This window comes from Papio anubis, chromosome 14 (genome assembly GCF_008728515.1).
Source record: "Papio anubis isolate 15944 chromosome 14, Panubis1.0, whole genome shotgun sequence".
Taxonomy (NCBI): domain Eukaryota; kingdom Metazoa; phylum Chordata; class Mammalia; order Primates; family Cercopithecidae; genus Papio; species Papio anubis.
Window position 1 is genome coordinate 12,751,350 of NC_044989.1, and position 11,925 is coordinate 12,763,274.

Consider the following 11,925-nt stretch of genomic DNA (forward strand, 5'->3'; position numbering starts at 1 on the left):
AGGCAGGGTTTATGGTAGCACAGGTTGTCTGTCCACTGCATAATTCCAGGTAATGCCCTTCACATGCTAATGATTCATGTGCCCAAAGTTACCCAGATAACTGTGGCAAGAACAACATTTGAACCCATCTTAATCTCTAATCAAAGCCTTTCTTTTTTTTCCCCGAGGCAGATACCCTTCTGCTGTTTTTGTTTATTTCACAATGTAGACTTTCTTTCTTTGAGACAGGGTCTCACCCTGTTGTCCAGGCTGGAGGGCAGTGGCTTGACCATAGCTCACAGCAGCCGTGAACTCCAGGGCTCAAGTGGTCCTCCTGCCTCAGCCTTCCAAGTAACTGGGGCTACAAGCACACACCACAATAATGGGCTAGGCTAATTTTTAAAAAAATATTTTTTGTAGATACTAGTTCTTGACTGTTGCCCAGGCTGGTCTCAAACTCCTTAAATGATCCTTCCATTTCTACTGCCCAAAGTGCCGGGATTATAGGTATGAACCACCATGCTCAGCCCCACAATGTGTATTTTAATAAAAAAGGAGGTGATACAGGATTCAAAGAGAAACAACAGGACTTTCAAAAAATTGAACCCTTCCTGAGTTTTTTGATAGAACAAAGGAGAGTTAATGAGAAGGTGAAAGTGAGGGAAGGGTTGTGTGGGGTGGAAAGGAGCTGCAGGCTTATTTGCACTTGAGAGGAGAGTTTAATATTTAAAAGTTTGGGGAGCCAAGAAAGCTATTGGTGTTAGTGGGGAAGAATTTTCCTGAGACAGCTGCAAAAGCAGTTGAAGCCATTTGCAATTTGGAATCTCTTTGTCTAATGTCAGATTTTGCCTCAACATTTGTTTTAGGTCATCCCTGTTGAAAAAGGACCCCACACATGTGTAGCAAAGAATGTGAGGACTAAATACCACAGCCAGAGAGGTGACATCTGTGCCTGGCATTTAAAGGGGGTCAAGGAGGGGTGTCGGGTCCTTGCTGCAAATGCCATCAGGCACCTCCAGTTAGATTTGCCTTTTCTGCCAAGGCCAAGTGTCCCTTCCTTCTGTCGGTCCACAGAGGTTGGGGAGCCTGACCCTCAGGACCCTCAGGCTCCATATACCTACCTCAGTTGGTGGAGCTGCAAGTCTGGACTCATTGGTAACACATTTATAGCTGAAATGCAAGTTGAGTCTTATAGAACATGGGGCAACCTTTTGTATGAATCGACACCCCTGGCATCAGGAGGATTAAGTACGAAGACTTTTCACTTGCAGGAGGACATTTGTCATTCTAGAGGTTCCTTGTTTTTTTTTTTCAAGGGATTTTTGTGTTTTTCTCTAGCCACTCCCCACCCTCAGGTCTCCTTACACATTTTGACATTTACAGTAAACAAGGATTAGCCTCAGCTAACCAAGGGTGGCTAGCAGATGGTTTTAATGAGCTGTGTCTTAAAGAGAAAGGATTTGAGAGTAACATGAAGGCTATTTACGTGGAGTGGAATGGACTGCACATGGCCCGGACTCAGACTTGATGCTACTGCCTCTACCACTCCCTGCCTCGTGGCTTCTGCAAAAGACAGAAATAACTATAGCTTCCATTTATTGATCACTTAACTATCTTCCACATACCTACGTGGTTTCCTTATCTGCCATCTGCAGGAATCCATGTGGTAGGTATGGTTATGTCTACTTCACAGAGGAAGAAACCAGGCTGACAGTCATTCACTGATGCCAATGATTGTGCTCCTAACCACTATTCTATACCATTTGCCAAAAATTATGGAATAAAAATCATGGTAAAAGATTCAGAAAACAACACTCAGAAATTATATAAAGAAGTTTGATCATTTTAAAAGGACCCAAAGGCTCTGTCGTAATTGGACAACTGATAATTCATTTAATAGCTTAATAGGGCCCAGGGGAGGGATGGACAGAGACCAGGCATTGCCATGGTGATCTGAGCTGACACTCATAGAACAAGTACTGACTTACATGCTTTGGATGTACAAATTCAATCTCTGACAACAGTCTTACAGAGTGGATCCTATCATCACCCTGATTTTATGGTGAACTGGAAACTCACAGAGGTTAAACATTGCTTAAGGTCATGATGCTAGTAAATGACTGATTCCATATCTAAATCTAGGATTCTGGACCAGAGACCATGTTTGTAACTATTATGCTGTGTACAGAGAGAAGAAGGAAAGTGTTGACCTCAGGGCATGGAGTTTCTGTACTGAGAACTCGCTGAGGGTTGTGTGAATGATTTACATGTAACTTACATGCAACAAAGATTAGCATGCTTTCAAGAGTGCATAGGAGTTTTTTGCATGAAAGAGAAGAATTCACTCAGAATCACTGTACAGATTCCATAAGCAGAGAATAGAGTAAGGAGTTTAAGTTCTAGTGTTCGTGATTCTAATGTATACCAACAGAGGAGGGGGATGGCTGTACCAAAAACAGAATGGAACCCACAGTGGACTGAATGGTGGCCCTAAAGATATCAGGCCTTAAACTTTAGAACCTCCCAATGTTACCTTATATGTTACATTTCTCCAGATGTGATTCAATGAAAGATTTTACAATAAAGAGACTATCATAGATTGTCAAGTGGGTCTTAAATACCATCACAAGTCACCTTATACAGACAGAGGCACAGGGAAAATAGACACACAGAGGGGAAGACTGTGTGAAGATGGAGGCAAAAATTGGAGTGATGCAGCTACAAGCCAAGGAATGCTGGCAGACACCAGAAGGTGGAAGAGGCGAGGAACAGATAGGTGCTTTCCAGAGTGTTGGACGGAGCTTGGACTTGCTGATATCTTGATTTCAGCCCATTATTACTGATTTTGATCTTTTGGCCTTGAGAACTAACAATGAGAGAATAAACCTAATATTAACATCTTTGTCTTTATGTCTACATGGTGTAAAATCAAATTTCATGGAGAAAGAGGACCACACAGGCAAATGTACCCTAGGGTCCAAGAAAGTTGTAATGCAACTCTGCTTTCTGGCCCTCAGTTTTCTTATCTGTAAATAGGGGCTGAATATCAATACCAGTTCCTATGACAGAATTTTAGGATTCATAGGCATTTGTAATATATTGATAGAATCTGCAAATTCTTTTGATATTCTATAAATCCCAACACTTAGGGTAAACTTATCTATTGAATGGATTCCTTATGTTGAAAGCACATTAATTTTGAAATAACAGACCTGGTTCAAATCATGGGGGTCAGTTGTTCATCTGCTGTGTGAATTCAGACACACCCTCAGTACTGAGACTTAGATTCCTTACCTGTAATATGTAAAATGTGAAAACAAGTATTTTGGGGTTTTTTTTTTGATGATTAAAAGTAACAGAAGCAGAGTACATAGCACAGGTACCTTAACTCTTGGTAGAAGTTCAGTAAACAATACTACTGTATTCAATTTTTATTGCTGTAGGTTTGATATTTATCAACTGAAAAAGCTATCTTATACTGAACATCCAATTTAGCAAGTTACTGAACAGTAAAGGTTGAGGAAAGGATGAAAATAATTAATAATTTGAGAGGCAACTTTTTAAAATATTCCTATAAGCATTCCTCTTCATTATCTTAAGTGGGGTAGTTTGGTGACTAAAGTTATTCATTCATTGATATGGTCACTAGATCAAATAAAGTAGAAATGCTGGGACTGGCTTAGAAAAGTATGATTAAGAAAGAGGTAAGGAAGCTAAGGGAATAGATTGTGACATCAGATCTGTTATGGACTGAATTGTGTTCCTCCCTTAAAATTCAGATATTGAAGACTTAATGCTCAATGTGACTACATGTGGAGATAGAGCCTACAACGAGGTAGTGAAAGTTTAATGACATCATAGGGACTGGGCTCTAATCTGATAGAATTGGTGCTCTTATGAGAGGAAGAGACACCAAGGGTATGAGACCACAGGAAAAAAAGGCTATGTGAGTACAAAGTGAGAATATAGCTATCTGAAAGCCTGGGAGAGAGACCTCGGAAGAAACCAACCCTGCTGGGACCTTGATCTTGTACTTCCAGCCTCCAGAACCATGAGAAGTAAATGTCAGTTATTTAAGCCCTCTGGTCTGTGGCATTTGGTCATGATAGTTCAGGTTGGCAAATACAGGATCAGAGACCCCAGCACCTGACTATGCCCCTGCACCATGGTGGTACATAATATAGGAATGAGGGAGGGAGCACCAGCACCCATGAGAAGCTTGGTGGGGCACCCTCTCCTGATGCAGGTTCATAGCAGGAGATGCAGAGATGGTTCTGGGCTCTTTGGTGTGATGTTGATGATGTAGGAATAGCAGAGCAGCCTGGAGGATGGCAGGAGACCACAGGAACTTGGGATTAAAACTCTCACAAAGGGCAGCAAAGCTGGGGAGGCCACAGGATCATGGTGGCAGGCAGGACTCCGGGCATGGGACGTCAACTGTGGTATTCCCAGAAGATTCCCTTCACTCCATCAACTCTCCAGATCCTGGTTGCCCCAGCAGTTCTTGGATGCTTTTTTGATCTGGCATTTTTGTTTTGCACAGTAGGAATGTTGGTCTGTCACTTGTAGTATTGCTAGAAGTGGAAGTCAGGAGACAAATGTTTCTAAATATATGAATCAAAAAGGAAAAAATAATAGAAGGGGAACCTAGGCACGAACAGGTTGGGTATTAAGAAACTATAGGAACTCAAATGGCCTTTCTGCATGATAGTTCATAGTTCTCTGTACACCTTAATCCAAATTCCTGAGAGTCATATATTTTGATCAGTTTCATGAAATAGAAAGCTTTTAATAATGAGGGTGTGTGGCGTAGTGGAACCAGCAAAAGCTTCTGCACAAAGGTAGTCTAAGTTCTCATCCCTGCACCAACCTAGGGACTTCTCTTGACATTGCTGAGCCACAGGTTTTCCCTCTTTCATAGTGCTTGCTCTATTAACATTTATGTCCCAAAGCAGGATCCCTAGCTCCTGGTGTATGTTACATATTTGATAGACATGATTCTTCTCAATTCTGCTCAAGGGTTTCAGTGCCCTCTGTGGCCACTCATTGACGTGAGCTTCCTCATACTTTTTCCTTTCTGCTGTTACATTTCTCAAGGGAACAGGCAGTTCTGATATTTCTTCTCCTTGTGTTACGACTGAATATTATTTATTATTAAGATTTATAAGCCAAACCCTTTTGCAATAAAGTCACTTCAGGGCACACACACAAGGTTAAAAGCTTTAGGTCAAATACACAGAACTATAAAAATAAACAGCTCAAGAACACAGTAGAAATATTATTTAAAGGAAAGTGGTGACTGCAACATAGTGGCCCTTTCAGTGAAAGTCATTTGAAAAGATACAAAGATGAATGACTCTCCTGAAGCTTTCCAGTTGTTTAATTAAGGAATTGGAAAAACTCACCCACCCCTCAGAATTTGCTTCAAAATTTCAGTTAAGCCAAATAGGGCAGAGGGCCAGATCTTACTCAATGCAAATGTTCATCGATGTTTCTCAAGACAGACAAGAGAGAAAATTCACACACCCAGAAATCCAGGAGCGGACTTCCCTCAGGTATTCCAGAAAAGTTAGTGTCCCAGTTTCAGTGTCATCTGAAAAGAAACTGAGTGGAGAAACCTGTAGAATCTTTCTTGGCCTCTCAGATAGTTCAGACCACTCTCTTCTATGCACCTTCTGTTCCGTACGTAGACTTTCGCACAAAATTTAAAAGACTTGATTTGATTTTCTGTTTATATATCTGTGTCCTTCACGAGCTCTGAGCTTCTTACAGAAGAGTCTTGCCTGTATTGTTTCTCTATGCGCAGTTCTTGGCACTTGTCATCCTCCATAAATATTTATTACACAAACGAACCAATGAAGACTGGATATGGACACTTTTCCACCGGAGTCACTTTTTGCAGAGTTAAAATTATTAGGTAGGATGTCTGTGTTTCAACAACCTGTGAAGCTTTGAAAACAGGAACTAGCTCAGGAGGGCTGAAGCCAAACTGTGGTTGTTTGCATTTTAGTTCAACCAAGTGTCAGTGCTCCTTTTGCAAGAGCTGAAAGAAAGAGTGCAGAGCTTCACCTGACAATGATCCAGAAGCAGCCCATAAGAAACTAGGTGCCCTGAATCATCACATTATTCTGGGACCCAAGTCCTATGGTACCCTGGGTTTCAGCTTTCCCACCTACCACTGATTAATCTGTAAGTTCCAGGATACTCATTCAACAAAGGGTCATTCATGGGTTCTTGCAGGGTAGAGAGATTGTAAAAGTGTCCCCTCTGGAGGGAAGCAGGGGCCTTTCCCTTCGGAATAAGGATGGTTAACAGCAGAACTTTTGCGGCCCACTGCCTGAGTTTCAGCTTTAGATTTCCTAGCTGATGATCTTGGGTAAGTCGCTCTGTGCCTCAGTTTCTGCATATGTAAAACAGGGGCACTTTTATTATCCCTCACAGGCTTGTTATAGATATTAAGTAAATTAATATGTGCCAGCACTTAGATCATCGCCTAGTGCATAAGTGCTTTATAAATATTTGCTTTTATTATTATGTCTGAACCTATTTTCTAATAGTTTTCTTCTCATTATCATGACAGTATAGCAATAATACTATAATCATTGTAAAGCTACCACACATTTTAGAATCTCCTTTGGTCAGTTGCTAGGTAATCAATACGCTATATATTGATTAATGATGTTGGTGTCATTATTTCTATTTTGCAGGTAAGGAAAAGTCTCAGTATAAAAAGGTAAGTTACCTAAGGCCACAGTAGGAAGAGAAATGGACTGTGAGCTCAAGCCTTTCTAATGCAAGCCTTTCTGTCATAATTCACTGCTTCTCTATTTTCTCATATTTTCTTCCACATCTCTAGTGATTTGTCACTGCAGCTCATGAGTGTTAATTTTTAGCTGATGATCGGCCTAAACCCATTCCTTGACCTATCAACTGCTCCAAGGCTCTGATAGAGCTGTCTAGTCCCTTCTCGTAAATTCCTCACTGGCCCTGCCCAGAGTCATAAGAGAAAGGCCTGGGTGAATTTTTCTGCAAGAGAGTACATTACAACAAAACGCGTGCTCTTGAAAAACATTAGAGCAAAAGTCGGGGTAACATGATATAGTATAAATGAGCTACAGAGGACAGACTGCAGTGCATCATGGGGTGTCAACACACACTAGGCTCCAGTTTAGCCATGATATTGACCAACTTGGCATAAACGGTTGACAGTTGCCTTTCCTTCTTGGGTGTTGGTGTCTCCATATGTAAAATGAGGAAATTGGATTTATGAGATGCAAGTACTTGCAGTTCTAACATTTAAGATATTGTTGTCACTTCATTCCTTTATTCTAGACTGGTGCTGTCCAATAGAATTTTCTATAAGGATGGCTATGTTCACTCTTTAATACAGTACCCAATAGCCTCGTGGAGCTCTTGAGAAACTGAAGTGTGTAGCACAACTAAGGAACTGAAGTTTTAATTTTATTGAATTTTAATTAGTTAAAATTTAAATAGCCACATGGAGTTAGTTCTACCATAAGGAATAGTACAGTAGTCTAGACATTTGTTGAAATTGAAGAGTATTCTCTATTCAAGACATTGATTTAAGCATGAGTCATAGGAGTATTAAAAAAATAAAGAGCTGTCTCCTCAAGGATGATGAAGTCTATGACAGAGCAGTTAAGTGCAGAATCATGGAAGTGAATGTTCATCTGAGTGCTCTTTCTGCTCCCACTTCATCCCTAAAACTCTTCTCCAGAATCCAAGATTTTACCTTTTTTCATCAAGAGAGTTGCTTTTTTTCTGTCATTCAAAAGCACATTATTTAGCCATTAATTAATTGTGCATGCACAATTAATTTTGCAGGGTGGAGAGACTGTAAAACTGTTAAAGTGTCCCCTCTGGAGGGACACTAGTCTAGCAGGTCTCATTAAGGTAGGGATTTCTGAATGATTTCTATACTGCTATAGTTGTAACATCTAGAAAAGCACTGGTATTTAGTAGGAGCTTATTGTTTTGTTAGATTAATGAATTAATTCAATACACTTAACTGAAGATTTACTGTAGGCTAGGCATTGTACAGGCAGTAGGGACACAGAAGTGAAGAAAGACGTATATGGAGCTTCCACACGGAGCATGGGAGAATCCAAGAAATCAAGTGTTACTAAGTGTTATCCTGCTAGCAAATCCTAAGACCCATCCTCCTGCTTCAGAGAGGAATATGGACATGCTAACAGCTGCTGTTATCATAGGGATAAATACAAGGTAGTCCGTGAGCAGAGTAGGGTGTCTAGAGTATTTTGTATGTTGCACATATTACACTGAATTTAGATTACTTCTTTACATATATGCTTTCCGTAGACAGTGAGCTATGGAAAGCCAGGACAATTGCTAGTCTTCTTTGTGACCCTAGCAACTGGCACAATGCATGTCATGGAATAGGGTGATTGATATCTATTTGTTGATTGTGTTAGTGAGAAAGAAAACAAAAACAAAAACAAAAAACTAACATACGGGTACTGAAGATGTGGACAAGTGTTTTGAAACTTTAGAAGAATAAGATGCTACTTTTGGTATGGGGGAATGTAACTGATTGATAGATGGCCCCAAAATGATACATCTACACCTTAATCCCTGGAACCTGTGAACATTACCTTACGTGGTAAACAGATAAATGTTACCTTATTTAGAAAGAGACTCTTTGGAGATGTAATTAAGTTGGAGATCTTGCAAGGAGGAGTTTATCCTGGATTATCTGGGTGGGCTGTAAATGCAATCAGATGCATTTTGTAAATGTCCTATAGAGGAGAAGACATGCAGACAGATGAGGTGGACGCAACGTGACCAAGGAGTCAGAGACTGGAGAAATGGAGCCAGGCGATGGTCAACTATGTGTCAACTTGGCTGGGCCATACTGCTCAGCTAGTTGGTCATACAGTTTTTGGATGTTTCCGTGTGGGTGACTTTTTTGGATGAGATTAACATTTAGATCAGTGGATATCAAATAAAGCAGATTCCCTCCATAATTATGGAATCAGTTTAGATCAATGGATATCAAAATAAAGCAGATTCCCTCCATAATTGTGGGTGAGCCTCATTTAATCAGCTGAATCCTTACTAGAACAAAAGACTGACCTCTCCTGAGCAAGAGAGAACTTTGCTGGTATGTTGCTTTCACACTGGAATTGTAACTCTTTGCTGAGTCTCCAACATGATGACCTATCCTCAAGATTTTGGACTTACCAACATCCATAATCATGAAGCCAATTCCTTAAAATAAATGTCTCTACTTTTTTTTTTTCTGTGTCTGTCTCTCTGCCTATCTATCGTCTATTTATCTATCTATCTATCTATCTATCTATCTATCTATCTATCTATCTATATCTATATCATCTTCAACACACTCTTTTTATCTATCTATCTGTCTGTCTGTCTATCTATCAACACTGGTTGAAGAATCTGGGTTTGAACTGTATAGATGCTTAAGTCTACTTATATGCAGATGCTTTTTTCAATAAATAGAACAATTGTTGGAGATATGTAACAATGTGAAAAAGTTTACAGACAAATTGCATAGCCTAAAAGTATCAAAAAAGTTAAGCAGAAGTTAGGTATGTCATGAATGCATAAAATACATATAGATAACTAGTTTATTTATTTGTTAACTCACTATTTATGTTGTCAGTAAGGCTTCCAGTCAACAGACTATTACTAGTTAAGTTTTGGGGCAGTCAAAAAGTTATCTGAGGATTTTCAACTGTGAGAAGGGTCAGAGCCTCTAACCCCTGTGTTGTTCAAGGGCCACTGGTATATATAAACACATTCTATCAGTTCTGCTTCTCTGGAGAAACCTGACTAATACAGGCCACAAGCCAGAAGAATGTAGTCAACAAGAAGCTAGAAGAGGCAAGAAAGGGAATCTTCCCTAGAGCCTTTAGAGGGAACACAACCCTCCTAACACCTTGATTTTGGACTTCTGGCTTTCAGAAGTGGGAGAAAACACATTTCTCAACTTTTAAGTTTGTGATAATTATATGGCTGCCACAGAAGACTAACACAGAAAGGTGAGGGGGTGAACAAGAAGAACAGATAGCACTTGAACCTTCTTTGTAGATTAGGGAGAGCTGTACACGGCATCTGGCTGTAGGGTGGTGCAAGGATTCAAAGGGGAGCCAATAGTATGTGTAGAGGCTGAGCAGAACATGCAAGGCTTGTGGAGTGTGATGAGCCACCTCTAGGCACAGAATTCATGAAGGCTGGGAGTGGAAGATGTGGAAAAGACATTTTGGAAATATTGTGGTGAAGACTGAATGTATGCAAATATTTATAGATTTTGTATTTCTTTTTATTTTCTAAAAGACTAAAAATGTATTAGATATTTTTGTCAAAGAAGGGCATGATCAGAATCATTCTTTATGAAATTGATTCAGTTGTCTATTAGGTTTATTGGTTAGGCAGTGCCTGGTGGGAGGAAGGTTAAGGGCTTCTTACAGTTGTGAGGGACAAGTTCGATAAGGTCCACATTGTGAGGGCATTATCCTATATTTACATGGGATGATACAGTCAAAACTGGATCTGTGGCATTTCCTCCTATTTCAAAAGAGAGCCATTTTTATAGAACAGTAAGACATTCATATAATTGTTTAAAGCCTTAATATTTCCAAATATATATTATCTCCCATTCTGCTCATATCTTGAATCATACATGTATCTATCTTCTTATTCTTTTTTTTTTTAATATAGACAAGTTCTCACTTTGTCACCTGGACTGGAGTGTAGTGGCAGTCATAGCTCACTGCAGCCTTGAACTCCTAGGCTCAAGCCATCCTCCCGCCTCAGACTCCCAAATAGTCAGGACTATAGGTGCACACCACCACACCCAGCTAATTTAAAAATTTTTTTTATAGAGAAGTGGTCTCATGACATTGCCCAGACTCATCTTAAATTCCTGGCTTCAAGCCATCCTCCTGCCTTGGCCTCTAAAAGTGCTGGGATTACAGGCATGAGCCACTGCACCTGACTCTTTCTTCCTTTTTTAATTGAAAATACTTAGGCCATTGATGGTTGGCTATAAGTTTTGATATTATAGACTTTAACAATGTCGGGCTGGAAGTTTATCCAAGATGCATGTTTGGTGCTTTTCCTTTTTTTGGCTGGAAGACTAATAATGATATATACTAGTTATCCTTTACGGTGTACAGTATAAGCTCATTCTCTGGTGCTTATAACAGAATAACTGAAACTGAGTAATATTTAAAGAAAAGGAGTTCATTTCTAAAGATTTGGAGGCTGAAAAGTCTAAGGTCAAGGGGCCTCATCTGCTGAGGGCCTTCTTTCTGATGGGGACCCTAGAGAGTCCCGAGGTGGCACAGGGTATCATGTGGTGAGGGGGCTGAGTATGCTATCTCAGGTCTCTCTTCCTTTTCTCATAAAGCCACCAGTTCTCCTCTCGTGATAATCCATTAATCTACTAACCCATTAATCCCTTAATCCATGAATGGGTTAATCCCCTCATGAAAGCGTAGCCTTCCTGATCCAATCACCTCTTAAAGTCCTCACCTCTCAATACTGCCACATTGGAGATTAAGTTTCCAACACATGAAATTTGGAGGCTACCTTCAAACCAAAGGACAGAGCTTGAGTTTTTCCCAGGAGTTCAATACTGTGTGTGAAAATTTGCATATATTAGCATATTCAAATACTGACATTTATGCAGTATGTACTACTCTTAATTTTATTTTACAAATGGAAGGACTTATGCTAACAGATAAATTATCTCATTCAACCAGCAAGCAAGTGGCAGAGGTAGAATAAGGACATAGGTTATCTGGGGATAAACGATGCCTTGCTAACCTGAAGGACAGTGAATTCCTAATTGTAATTGTTAGCCAGATTAAGAATCCATGAACAGACCAGATTTTTCAGAAGTCAAATAGTTCCATACTTTGGGTTTAAAAGTAGAAACAT

The 11,925-nt window shown here is 39.9% G+C and overlaps 1 long non-coding RNA gene across 1 annotated transcript; it reads right to left on the reverse strand.

The window, feature by feature from the left end:
• Positions 1-367: 367 nt before the first annotated feature.
• Positions 368-11,537, reverse strand: LOC108581817. The gene is made up of 3 exons (XR_001894594.3): positions 11,518-11,537; positions 8,640-8,756; positions 368-2,845 (listed from the first exon to the last, which is right to left on the reverse strand). It is a non-coding gene; the product is annotated as an uncharacterized LOC108581817 (long non-coding RNA).
• Between the last annotated feature and the right edge of the window lie 388 nt (positions 11,538-11,925).